This window comes from Cupressus sempervirens, chromosome 6 (genome assembly GCF_028749045.1).
Source record: "Cupressus sempervirens isolate cs-2001-9-10 chromosome 6, ASM2874904v1, whole genome shotgun sequence".
Taxonomy (NCBI): Eukaryota; Viridiplantae; Streptophyta; class Pinopsida; order Cupressales; family Cupressaceae; genus Cupressus; species Cupressus sempervirens.
Window position 1 is genome coordinate 597,390,356 of NC_143123.1, and position 14,466 is coordinate 597,404,821.

Genomic DNA, 14,466 nt, shown 5'->3' on the forward strand with positions numbered 1-14,466 from the left:
TATTAAATATATATGTAATATATATATTGAATGAATACATGCAATTGTAATATATATATACATATATATATATATACATATATACATATATACATATATGTGTGTGTGTGTGTGTGTGTATACATTACCTATATATAAGTATGTACTATATATCTATATAAGTATATATAGATATACATACATATCTATTAATATGAGAAAAAATGCACCTAACATTGCACACAAGTCAAAAAGAAAGAAAATAAAAATAAAAATAAAAATGAAAATAAAAATACAAGAGCCTATATAAATATGCATTATAAACCACTACACAAAAATATGCGAATCTAATGACAACAATTTTTTTCTATTATCAGGAAAGATAACCTCTAGATCCTAGATCTCTATCTTCATACCTGCCAAGAGTTGCTTGAACTAAACAACATTTGAATAATTAATTGTTGCTGCCACATATTTTGCCTCGGCTATGGACTGAGAAATACAATTCTACTTCTTGTTTGTCCAAGACACTAGTCTTTTACCAAGAAAGAATGTTCCACCACTTGTTCCTTTTCTATCATCAACACTTCCTGCCCAATCAACATCAGTGAATGTTTTCAAATACAAATTGCCTCCTTTTCTATACCATAAACCTTATTCTTCAATACCTTTTAGATACCTCATGATTATCTTGATTGTAATCATGTGATTTATTTGATATTTTTTGAGAGCCTTGCCACCATACAAACTTCTAATTCAATATCAAGCTTTGTGTGCACTAGAGATTACAATTTTCCAATCATTGATTTGTATGTGGTCTAATCTACCTCTTTGGAATCATCATTTTGGAAATATTATGTCCAATAGACATAGGTGTTCCAATAGGTTTCTAATCTTCCATTCCAAACTTCTTTAGTATTTTCTTGATATATTTGGATTGAGTACTGTAGATACCATTTTTATTTTGTTGAAACTACAATCCAACAAAGAATTTCATCTCTCCAAACATAGACATCTCAAATTCTTTACTCATCTCTTCTAAAAATGCCTTAGATAAGTCATTATTTCCTATAAATAAAGTGTCATATATACAAAGATTTCTTCCAACACAATCTTCTTGTATGTTCCTTCTTTGATATACATATTCTTTTTATCATTTGTTCTTTGAAAGCCAATCTTTATCAAGTAGTTATGAAGTCTTTCATACCAAGCTTTGCAAGCTTTCTTGAGACCATACAATGCTTTGTGTAATTTCCATACCATATCTCTTTTTCCAGAATATGCAAAACCTTTAGGTTGTTCAATGTACACTTCCTCATCAAGAATTTCATTCAAGAATGTAGATTTTACATCCATTTGATATACTTTAAGTCCTTTGTGTGCTACATATGCTAGTAAAGTTCTAACACCTTCTAATCTTGCAATAAGAGAAAAAGTTTCACCATAATCAATATCCTCTTCTTGATAATAACCTTTACATGCTAACCTTATTTGTTTCTTGAAACTTTTCCATCTTCATTTAGCTTATTTCTGAATACCCACTTTCTGCCAATTACATTTTTATCCTTGGGTCTTGTAACAAGAGTCCAAGTCTAATTCTTCTCTCTATGTTCTATTTCTTCATTCATAGCTTCAATCCAACTTTCATTATCTAAAGCATCTTTAACATTTCTAGGTTCAAATTCAGCAAGCAAACATGTACCTTTCAATTTGTTTCTTGTCATTGTTCCATCTAACTTGTCTCCTATGATCTGATTAGGTGCATGGTTCTTTCTAACATATCTTTCTAACATAGGTATTTTGGATTTAGAATTCATTCCACTAACCTCTTCATGATCTTCTATATCATATCAGGTCCCACTATCTATGACTCAGATCTATCAAACATAGTTTTCTCTAGAACTAGCTCGGTAGTTTTTGACTCTTACTCAAGTCCTTTAGACTATGATCCAAGTTGCACTAGTTGAACTAGATAGCTTTTGGGGACTCAAAAGGTGAGGCCTCTTGACTTCCAAATAGATTTAGCAATGTATTAGGTTCATAGTAAACAAACCTTCTATAATTTTCAAGTTCATTACTACTTTCCTCTTCACTCTTTTCTACAAATTTATCAATTCTCACATGTGCACTTTCTATGATCTTATGAGTAGTTAGATTCAAACACTTGTATTCTTTACTTTATCACCTATGAATATCCTAGGAATATGTCTTCATCACCTTTGACATCAAATTTACCTTTCCTAGATTCCTTCAAGATATAGCATTGGCTAACAAATACTTTCAAGTAACTTACATTGGGTTTGTAACCATACCATATTTCATACAGAGTTTGATTTGAGCCTTTCTTCAACTATACTCTATTTAAGGTATGTACTATAGTATTGATATCTTCCTTCCAATATTTGATTGCAATAGTCTTTTCTATCATTAAGATTCTTACACAATCCATGATGGATTGATTCCTTCTTTTACCTATACCATTTTGCTAAGGTGTACCAGGGACTAATACTTGTCTCTTAATTCCTTTTCAATGCAAAATTCATTGAACTCATTGTAAATGAATTCACCTCCTCTATCTATTCTCAAACATTTCAATTTCATTCTAGTTTCTTTCTCTACTCTTGTCAAATACCACTTAAATTTTTGAAAAGCTTTATATTTTTCTTTTAGATACATTATAGTCATCATTCTACAGTAATCATAAAAAAAAGGAATAAAGTACTTATCTCCACTATAACTCTATATTCCCATAGGTCCACATAGGTCTATATGAATGAATTCCAAAACTTCTCCTAAATGATAGTTCCTGCTTTTGAAACTAGTCTTTCCCATCTTTTCAATTTGATAATTTTTGCATAGACCCATATTAGGTTTCCTCACACTAGGAATACCTCTTACTCTTTTGTTTTTGCTTATCTTTACTAAATTGTCAAAGTTCACACCACACAACCTTTTATGCTGTAACCATCTTTCTTCTACTTGAGAAATAAAACATGAATTTTCACTAAGATCTAGGTAGAATAGATTACCTTTTGTCTATTTGCTAGACCCAACAAAATTTCCTTTTCCATCCAGTAGTTGGTGATCTTAGATTGGTTTTGACAAGTGAGTGTCTATACACTTAAGTCATTTAATTATTTCATGTAGAATAAGTAACATATGTTGATTAAATAGTGAGTGTCGAGTCACTCATATGCCAAGTCACTCAAGTTTCAAGTAGACAATATATACCAAGTGATTCAAGAGTTGATAAAGCAGTGTATGTCAAGTCATTCAGATGCTGAGTGATAGTATTGAAGTTTGTATGTGCCAAGCACCAGTGACTTCAATTTCTAAGTAACACAATTTTATTATAGTTGTTTGTATTGGCACAAACTACTAATGTTAACCATTTTAGCCAACTTACAGATTGAATTATGATATTTTGGTGATAAGGAAAAATCTTAACTTAGAATCCCTATGCATTACATGCATCCAATTAGGTAAAGAGAAGGTTTACGTTGAAATATGGATGAATCACAATCATTGATTCATACCTAACCTTAAGTCACCTAGGTCTTCTTAATGAGGACAAACCCAAACCTTTCTAAGAGCGTAAAAGGGAATAAATGAATGATCAAGGAAATTTTGCATGCACAAACTAGGACATTGATGGTGACCAGGGCATTATGATCTAAATTGTATTGCAAAATTAATTAAAGTAGAATAGAGGAAGGAAACAATAAACAATAGAGAGATATTTGATCAAGAAGGATCAAGTACACAATAGGATAGAGGTGATCTATCATCAAGCATAAGAGTGATAATCGCAAGATCAATGTTGAGACATTCTAATAGGTGAATTAGTTAAATCTCTTAACAGAGTAGTCCTAATAGGTTGTATTCAAATCCTCTAACAAGGTGCTTACTTAATTGTGAGTTGAAGTCCTTTAATCAAGGAAAAATTTTAATAGGGTGTTGAAATCCATTAATAGGTTAAGACCTAGCAGTATTTGTAAGCCTTTGAAAGGGAAAACCTTTCACAAGGTAGATCAGGGTTCATGATAAAAAATTTTAACCTTCATTAGATACACTTTATTACTATAATAGTAAGGATTTTTGGGTGTCATCCCCACCCCAATTTTACCTTCTCATTGGAGGGTTTCTGGATAATCATATCTTGTGTTATATGTGTGAATTCTTACTTTTTTACATCCTTTAGATGTATATTCTTTACATGGTTTTAGTTTAATTATTGAATATCTAAGATGGTTGTATGTTGAATATTTTATGGGTCAAATTTTGAAGCACTGATTCACCCCCCACCCCCTCTCAGAAGTTTTCCTTTCCTATTGTAATTCCAACAATTGGTATTAGAGCAAAGTTCTCTGAAAGTGAAGCTTTGTAGCTTTGAGGAAAGATCTTGGAAATGAAAGTCTATAAGCTAGGAAATATCATTGAGAATCTAGGAATCAAACTAAAACTTAGTCTACATTAGTTGAATGAAGCAATAGATGATCTAAAGAAATCATTGAATAGAAGGAAGGAAATCACCATTAAGGAGAATGATACACAATACCAAGAGATGGACACTACTAATATATTTAAAAATGGAGACTCCAATGAATTTGATGCAGCAATTGTAGATCTAATGGAAAATAATAGAATTCAATCTGAAGAAATCAAAAATCTTAAGTTAGAGCAAGAATCACAAGCCATATTACTATGTGAGGTGATAAAATAGAAAAAGAAAGCTATAGAAGATAAATTCATGATTGAAGATGACAAAAGAGTTTTGACTAGTAGATTGGAAGAGAGATCAGCAAAGGTAACTAGGATTGCTAACATGCACTTAGAAGCTTTGGGTCAACTGATGAATGCCAGCCATGAACTAAATGCTAAGGACATTGAGATAACTACACTAAAGTTGCAGAATGAACAATTGAGAAATAACCTAAAAAGGGAAAAGGAGTTTGTTGAGATATTCAATAAACCAAATAAAGTTATCAAATACTTTGAACAATTGATAAGATCTCCTAAATCTAACAATGACACATCTAGACTAGGATACACAAGTACTAAAGAAGGAGAATCATCCAAAAGTGCTAAAGAAAGGATTAACAAAGGTAAGAATTCCAAACCTACTTGTCATAATTGTTGTAAAAAAGGACATACTACCAATATGTGCAAGAGCAAGAGTGTAAATCAAAATGTTAAGCAAAAGAACATGGGTCATTACCATAAGTGCAACAAACAAGGTCATTAGACACATGAATGCATAACCTAGACCATAAACATTCAAAGAGTTGATGGATGCTCTTATAACTATCAGAAGTATGGACATAGAGCTTTTGAGTGCAAATCCAACCCAATGTGGTCATCAAATAAGAAAAAAAGGTAAAGAACAATGGAAAATTTTATAATTGGGATTATAATACAAGGTATAGTTTTCACTACTATCAAGAGTATGGACATATTCCTAAGAACTGTATTAGAAAACACTTTAAGAGTGACTAAAAAAGGTGGTTGATTCAAATCACATGTTTTATTTGTTTGAAGACTGGTCGCATTAGTTGATATTGTCCAACAAGGATAAAAGCCACTAAGTTGTGAGTTCAATAAAGGAAAAGGCAAGGCAGATATTGAAAATATCAAAAATGAGATGAACAAGAGATGTAAGAGAAAGGAGGATTATAGCGCATCAAGTGGAAAAGGGATCACTTCACCCAATGGGTTAAGTGATCACACCTCATCAAACTAAGCAATCAAGAGGTATGTGGGACTGATATTTAAAATTTATGCCATACATTAGTTCTAAAGGTTTAAGTTTTGAAAAGATCATAAATGCATGAATAAAGATGCAAAGTGTTATTAGGAATTGAAGAAAAGTCTTTAAGTTTTTTCAGTTTTTCATGTTACTGCTAAAGCATGAAAAGTTTCCTATGATTGCTGAGTGGAATGCTAGTGGATGTTCAGCTAATAGATTGGCTAGTTGATGCCTAGCTTGAAATAGTTTCCAAGTGAATGCAAAGACAAGCAGATGTTGAGTGAGCTAGAAATCAATTGATGTCAAGCTTACAACTATGTAAGCACTTAGCATTAATTGCAATGTTTCAAAGGGCTATTTGATCAATTTCTAATCATTTAACATCAATCAAGTTTGAGAGAGAGAAAGAAGAGCTAAAGGTGATCTAGAAATTTTATCTGAAACATTTGTAGGAGATTTGAGTAGCTATTTGACATCATTTCATTAAGCTTTACAAGGATTTTATCATGTGTTGAGCTACAATGTTTCAAATTTTATAAGCCCTAGATTTATATGATGGCATCTAGTTCTTCCAAAATTAAAGGTGTTGAAGGAAAAGAGGTTTTAAATGTTCAATTAGTTAGCAATGAGATAAAACCAGTTATTTTCAAGGCTATTCTAGAAAAATAAGTAGGATCCCTCTGGTGCGTTATCTATGATACCACCATAAGTTTTAATGATTCAAGATGTCAAAAAGTGTTATAATTTTAAGATTGGTACTATTGGTGACATAGAAATTAGAGAAGCATATGGAAAACTATATGAAAATGGTGTGTTGAGGGAAGAATTCAAGATCATAGAAAAGAAAGGGTTAACTCATGCCCTATATTTCCCTAATGTTTTGAAAACTAAGTGGATAAAGATTGTCTTAAGAAAAATTCATGATAGCTTAGTTTGGCTAGATAATGGACCAATAAAAATCACAAAGCGAATAATTCATAAGGTAACAAGGTATCCAACCCTAGATCAGCCAAAGACTATGAGAAGTGAGTCCAAAGAAGTTATTGAAAAGAATATAGGGGTTGTGTGAAACAAGAGAGGAATGACCATAGACATAGTCACAAATCCCTTGATAGCTTTTGAAGTGAGGATAATTGCACATAAGTTTTACCAATCAAGTAGATTGAATCGTGTACTATATATTGTAGTGGATATAGGATACAAGATTGTGAAGAAGAATCATATATATAATATTTTTGAGTTGTAGCTACAATAATTGATTAAAAATATGGGAGCAATAAGGAAAAAAAAGAGTGCTCAGTGTAAATTTAGATCTATTTTGCTATGTATCTTCTTTTATGTACAGAATTTTTTTTCTACATTTGTTACTATTACATGGAAGATAAATAGGTCTGTTGCAATTCAAATAGGAGAATTCATTGAATAGTTAGGTGATAACTTTGAGTTAATAATGACTAGTTATTTTGAGGATTTTAAACAATCCATGAAGAAGAGATTAAGAATTCTAGTGTCATTAGTGGAAAAATACTATGATGATGTTTGTTTCCTAGTTGATGTCGATCACACATTTGTTCAAGCAGCAATTCCTAGAGTGAGATGGCTAAGGCCATTAGGTTATAAGATTAATGTTAATGAGGCCTTTACAACAATCAGAACATTACTTGTAGAAGATGTGGACAAAGATGCCAAAGCTTTTGTAACTATGAGTTGGCCAAATCAAAGATTATCATGGAGTTGAAGACTACCTCTCTAATTAGGAAGAAGGATAAACTGGTAAAAAACTAAAAGAGAAATTTGGTGAAGGTGTTGAGGAGGATGAAGAAGAGGAAGAGGATGAAGAGGAAGAATACACTTAGATTCAAGCACCACTAGCATTGATACAAGGTCAGGGTGAGGATCAGCAAGAGGAAGAAATAGAGACTACATAAGGTGCCAAGGAAGAAGAAGCCAAAGAAGCACATATTCTTGCTAATCAAAAGAAGAGAAAGGCCAAGGAAAAAGTACTGACAAGACCTAAAAAGGTTGCTAAACCAAGCTAGCCCAAAACAACAACACCTACCACAAGGGCCAATACATGAGTCATTACACAAAAGGCTAAAGAGTTAGCCCAGTCTACATAGCAAGAAGGTGGAGCATAGAAAAGGCCTACAAGAAAAATGTTGCTCAGGCTAAATCTGATGAGGAAAGGACTAAATCTAATGACATTAGCCAATTCCAAGTGGTTAGTCATAATCTATCTTCAAATCAAGATAGATTATGTGAGAATGTTAGAAACAATGTTGATTTATTAGGTTTCTCTCACATTGATTTTCAAAATCTTGGAAAAGTTGAGAAAAATCAAGTGGAGAAGGAAATATATGCCATGATGGCTACTTTTAAGAAGGCTCATCTAGAAACTGCCAACTCGATACCCAAAAGTCTATATGAAAGAGTTGAGAAAAAATGGCATTATTGTTTGAACATAGAAAGGAAAATTAGGGAGACATCCATCACTCAAGTTATGCCAGAACTTAGCAAGGTGCAAATAGCCAAAGCCATAAAAAAATATGTTGTTAGATTTGTTCCTAAGTATAGGGCATTTAGCATACTACAAAACAACATAGAGTATGTTGTAAGGAAGTCCAAAAAAATATAGAAGATCACATATGGACTAGCCACAGTCAAAGAAGGTGAACAAGAACCTATTAAGGCCAAAGATGATGAAGATGATGAAAATAAAGGAGGAACAATTAAGGGAGGAACTGATATGAATATAGATGATCAGACAATAGCTAAGGTAGAGCAGCAACAAGAATAGAGTGTAGTAGATACACAAATACTGAGTGTTAGCCCTCTGCAAATAATAAGTTTAAGTACTGAGAGTATTATAGTAAGGGATGTTTCTGATTCTACTACTCAAAACATCAATCCCCTAATAGAGGAAGATCTAAAAAAGATACTTGACCATTCCATACTATAGGCCAAATTATGTGACAACCTTGTATTAGTGAGTGTAGATGAAATTCAGAAATCAGTGACTATAATTGCAAGGGAGGAGGTGAAAACACAAGAATCACCTACAGTCACTCCTTAAGTCATTAGTGTATAACCTTCATGACCCTTGTTTGTATATCAAAGGAAGGAGACAATATAATGCACTATCTATACACCTAAGGAAAGCACTATAGTCTCAGAAAAAGTACCAAAAGTTGCAATAGATAAGGTTGAGACAATTTGAGAGGAAAAGGTGGAAACACAAGTCACTAATGAGACACCAAGTCAAATAGGATAGGTGGATGTACTTGCATCTCTAGCACAATAAAAAGGTGCAATTTAAATCAATGAGGTAGACAACGACAAGCCTAAAGAGACTAATTTGACACTCAATCCAAAGGAGCTAGCAACAATTCAAGAACTAGTAACTTTACCAGAATCTAGTACTCCTTCTAGTCAAACTCTTTAGAGGCTGAGTATAGATGCAACACCTTTGTAATTCTCAATTTTGATGCCTAGTTCATCAAAGGTAGAAGAGGTAATAATATATGGAGATTTAAGCCTAGATGTAGAAATTATATTGCCCAAGTGTGATCTTGTAGTAGTAACAATTGAATAGATGGGTATACTTCAAGAAGCCCTAGTAAGAAAGAAACATCAAGAACTACTCAGAAGGGAGCATGGGCAGAAGCAATCTTGATTGAGACCAAAGAAATTTTCTTAGATGCATTCAATTTTCCTACTCTAGATGAAACTAAGCCACTCATTAAATAATTGACCAACATAGTGGAAAGAGTAAGTGATACAGACCTTGATACTAATGCCAAATTATTAGAATGACTTGAGAAGAAGTTTCAAAGTAAAGTAAATGAGAAAATATCTAGTTAAATAACACTTACACAAGTTGCATTGGCAAAAAAGATAGTGTGAAGAAGGTACTAGAGAATATTTTCTCTTTGTACACCAAATTGTTTAATCCTACACTCTTCACACAAGAAATAAGAAATCACATCCTGAGCTTGGAAAGTCAAATGTAGTCATCTAGAGCTAAATTTTTCATCACTCTAGCTCAAAGTGAGAAACACTTCAAGACACTCTTGCAAACCAAAATTTAGTTAACAACACTATCTACAGATGGAGCCAATATAAGGGCTAAATTAATAAGCATCCAAACTATATTGACTCCTCAAATGGAGATTCTACACAAGGAGTTAGCCTATACAAAAACTCTTATGAAGAAAGACCCCAATCTTTCTACACTAGATGGCCTAGTACACCTTGCCATCGAGGTGGCCATCCAAATTAAGTCTTTGGAGGTAGCTTGTGAAAATTGGGATGCCACTCTTAAGATTATTCTTTAGGTCTATAAATCCTTTTTGTACAAACACACTATTAGTGTATAACCCATTGACATCAGTGTCAAAAAGGATGAGTAAGAGCTATCGGTGAGCAAGTATGGAGGAGCAAGAATAGGAGAATAAGAGAAAAGTAGAGAAGGACTATCAGCACAGAGAAATAGTATTAGTAGTTGATGCAAATATACTCATTAGGAGATATTTTTATAGAATATAGAACAAAAATAGATCAAACAACTTAGGGGAAGTTATAAGATTTTTGAGGTATAAGTTGTTGCAAAATTTTGATATTTTGAAATTTTGTATAGAAGCCAAATAGTCAGTTATGTTATGCTCATAAGAATAAAACTATTAATACACGACTAAATGTTTTTGAAACTCATCTCAAAGGGGGAGATTGTTGATCTCAGATTAGTTTTGTTAAGTGAGTGTCTATACACTTAAGTCATTTACTTAGTTCATGTTGAATAAGTAACATATGCTAAGAACAACATATAACTTAGAGCATTCCATGTAAATAGTGAGTGTTAAGTCACTCATATGCTAAGTTACTCAAGTGTTGAGTAGATAGTATATATTGAGTGATTCAAAAGCCAAGCAAGCAGTGCATGTCAAGTCATTTAGATGTTGAGCAATAGTATTAAAGTCAATATGTTTTGAGCACTAGGGACATAAGTTGTTGAGTAACATAGTTTTCTCATAGTTATTTGTATTGGCACAAACTACTATGTAAACCATTTTTGAGTTGACTTAAAATTGAATTACAATATTTTGGTGATAAGGATGAATCGTAAGTTGGAATCACTATGCATTACATGCATCCAATCAGGTAAAGGGAAGGTTTAAGTGGCAATATGGATGAATCATAGACATTGATTCATACCTAACCCTAAGTCATCTAGGTCTTCTTAAGGAGTACAAACCCTAATCTTTTTAAGAGTGTGAAAGGGAATGAATGAATGATCAAGGAAATTTTGCATGTGCAAACTAAGATATTCATGGTGACCAAGGCATTATGATCTGAATTCTATTCTAGAATTAGGTAAAGGAGAATAGAGGAAGGAAATAGTGAACATTAGAGATACATCTAATCAAGAATGATCAAGTACACAATAGGATAGAGGTGATTTGTCATCAAGCATAAGAGTGCTAATCGTATGATCAATGCTGAGACATTTTAATAGGTGAATCAATTAAATCTCTTAATAGAGTAGTCCTAACAAGCTATATTGAAATCCTCTAATAAGATGCTTACTTAATTGTGAGTTGAAATCCTTTAATCAAGGCATACTTTTAACATGGTCTTGAAATCCTTTAATAAGGTAAGACCTTATAGTCTTTGTAAGCCTTTAATAAGGTAGACCAGTCATAGGGTAGATCATGGTTTGTGATCAAATATTGTAACCTTCATTGGATACACTTTATTACTATAGTAGTGAAGATTTGTGGGTTTCATCCCCACTCTAATTTTACCTTCTCATTGGAGGGTTTTTGGGTAATCATATCTTGTGTCATATGTGTGAATTCTTACTTGTTTACATACTTTAGACATATACACTTTACATGGTATTTCAATTTACTTATTGAAAATGTGAGATAGTCGTGTGGTGAATATTTTATGGGTCAAAGTTTGAAGCACTAATTCACCCCCCCTCCCTCCCACCTCCCTTAAAATTTACCTTTCCTATTGTAATTCCAATAGCATTTTGGCCTTACCATCCATGAATTTCACCTTGAATCCAATGTTATTCAACTATGCCACACTCAATAGATTATGCTTTAGTACTTCAACCTAGTAAGTATTGTCACATCTAAGTTTATTGGTTAGTGAGATACAACCTTTTCCTTTTATGCAACAAGGTTCATTGTTTCCAAATCTCACACTACCACAATCATAATGTTCCATGTGTTCAAATTTTGATTTATCACCAACCATTTAATGTGAGCAACCACTATCAATAATCCATGTATCATTTTTGCTAACATGAGATATAAGTTTCATTTTATCTCATTTATTATCATATTCATATTTTACAACAATATAATCCATTTCTTCATCTTCACTACAATCTGAATCTTTAGCTATGAAACAAGATTTCTTACCTTTGTCCTTGTAGTCTTTATAGTTTTTGAAATCCTTCTTGTCTTTGAACTTGTTATGATTCTTTTCATATTTTTCTTCTTTATTTGGGCACCTAGTAGCAGTGTGTCCAATTTCTTTACAAGAGAAAAAAATTAAAGGAATTTTACCTTTATACTTTCCTTTAGATTTGCCATACCTCCTTGTAAGTAATGCTTCAATGGATTCATGATCACTGTCAAAACTCTCTTCCTCTTCACTTTCAAATCTTTTTATTTTAGACTTTTTGGTTTTCTTCTTGAGTGGTACCTTGGCTTCAAATGTAGACTCATGATTTCTAGTACTGGGAATATAATTATCATAGTTATCTAGTTCAAATGATGTCATCCTTCCAACTAGTGCATCTAAATTTATCTTGTTATTTGCATCACATCTCAATTCCTAAGAAGAAGACACTTTGATTGCATAGATATTAAGAAGGGTTGTGAGTAGCTTTCTTACCACTGTTACATCATCAATTTTACCTCTAGAGGCTTTGATAGCACTAACACTAGCTTTGATTCTTTTAACATATATTGCAATGTTTTGATTCTCTCTCATTTTCATCTAATCAAATTGGCCTCTCAAGCTTTCTGCCTTAGCTCTTTTTACATTATCATCACCTCCATATATATCCTTTAGTTTGCTCTATATTTCATAAGTAGTAGCACATCCTTTGACTTTATCAAATTAAACATAGTTAAGAGTTGATGCCATGTCAAACATCATGATATTATGAATTTTCTTTTTAGCAATTTCTTCTATAGACATTGTACTAGTAGGAGCCTTATAAGTAGTGTTTAAGTATTTCAAACTTGAATCACTAATGGTTTCCACATGCAACTTCATAAGTTCTTTCCATGCTACAAAGTTGTCTTTGTTCAACTTTGGGATCTCCCTTCTGTAAGAGATTTTGATCTTTAGCTTAGGTCCTTGAAACCTATTCTGTAAGGACCAAGAAGCTCTGATACCAATTATTAGAAATATATGAGTAACTAAAAGGGGAGGGGTGAATTAGTTACCACTAAAATAAATCACATATCCCTTAGATGTCAATAAAAACCAAAACTCTAATTTATACAATATTCCGTTGTAACTTGGCAAACACATATGCACTTAGTTTACACTAGAAAATGTTGTAACTTGGTAAACAATAAAATAACTTAGTAATTTCTTAACATTAAAATATTTAATATATTATCTTTGATTAATATTACTTAACTTAGTTGCATACATATAAAATAAATAACATGAACACAATTGACACCAAGATTTAATGCAAAAATCCAATTTGAGAAAAACCACCAATTGCAACTAGTTATTGATTTTCACTCTTTTGAAGTGAGTGTTGTTAGAAGCTAACGTTATTAAAGATTACAAAACAAACTATTATTTATAACCTTGTTATAGGATTTAATCACCCTATTAAGAGTCACCTTGTTAGAGGATTTATTGTATGCAAGAAAACTTAACCTATTGGGAGCAAGATAAAATAATAAAACATTAGCTAATATGCATATATCAAAATTTTCAACAATAAAATAAAGACTAACACACACTTTTTTGAGTTTTTCAACTAAAAACAACCAATAGACCAAGTCCTCAAGCAACCTCAAATAACTCAACAAAGGCACCCATGAGAGGCCTTGTTGATGTGCTATCTCAAAACACAACTATGGTGAATCTCTTGATAGAAAAATGCAAGTATGGTAATGATTCTATGCTAAATGAATGAAGAACACTTCAAACAATGGCTATGGAAGCAACCATGTTTGAGATCATTCAAGGATATGGAGGTGGATATGCAAGAAAGAAAATAATCTAATATGCAAGTGAAATGATAATGGAAATGTAAGAAAAAAGTTAATGTAACAATGAAAATGTAATGAAAACTATCAACTACCAAAGGTTACTATGCAATATGAAAAATCACTAACAAGCTCAAATGACAAACTAGCATGATAACAATGCATATGAGGGAGATGAAAATTCTTGAAACAAGGGCTCTATTAGTTAGGTGGAATCTATGTGGCATCCACATAGGTACCACAAGGGAAACATGTAGGCAAGTCATGCAAGTGGTCAACATTCAAAGTTTGCTCACACGTGTGAGAAAACTTGAAAAAAGGAGTGGGGGACAAAGGTGTAAGAGGTGTGAGAAGTGTGAGGGGTGTGGGAAGTGTGAGGGTTCCTCACACATGTTTGAGCACACACTTAAGAATAAAATGGGGTTTAACAAGGTGTTTAGGATAAATAAGTGGGATTAAGAACTGGTTAGGCTTAGAAGGATGAAA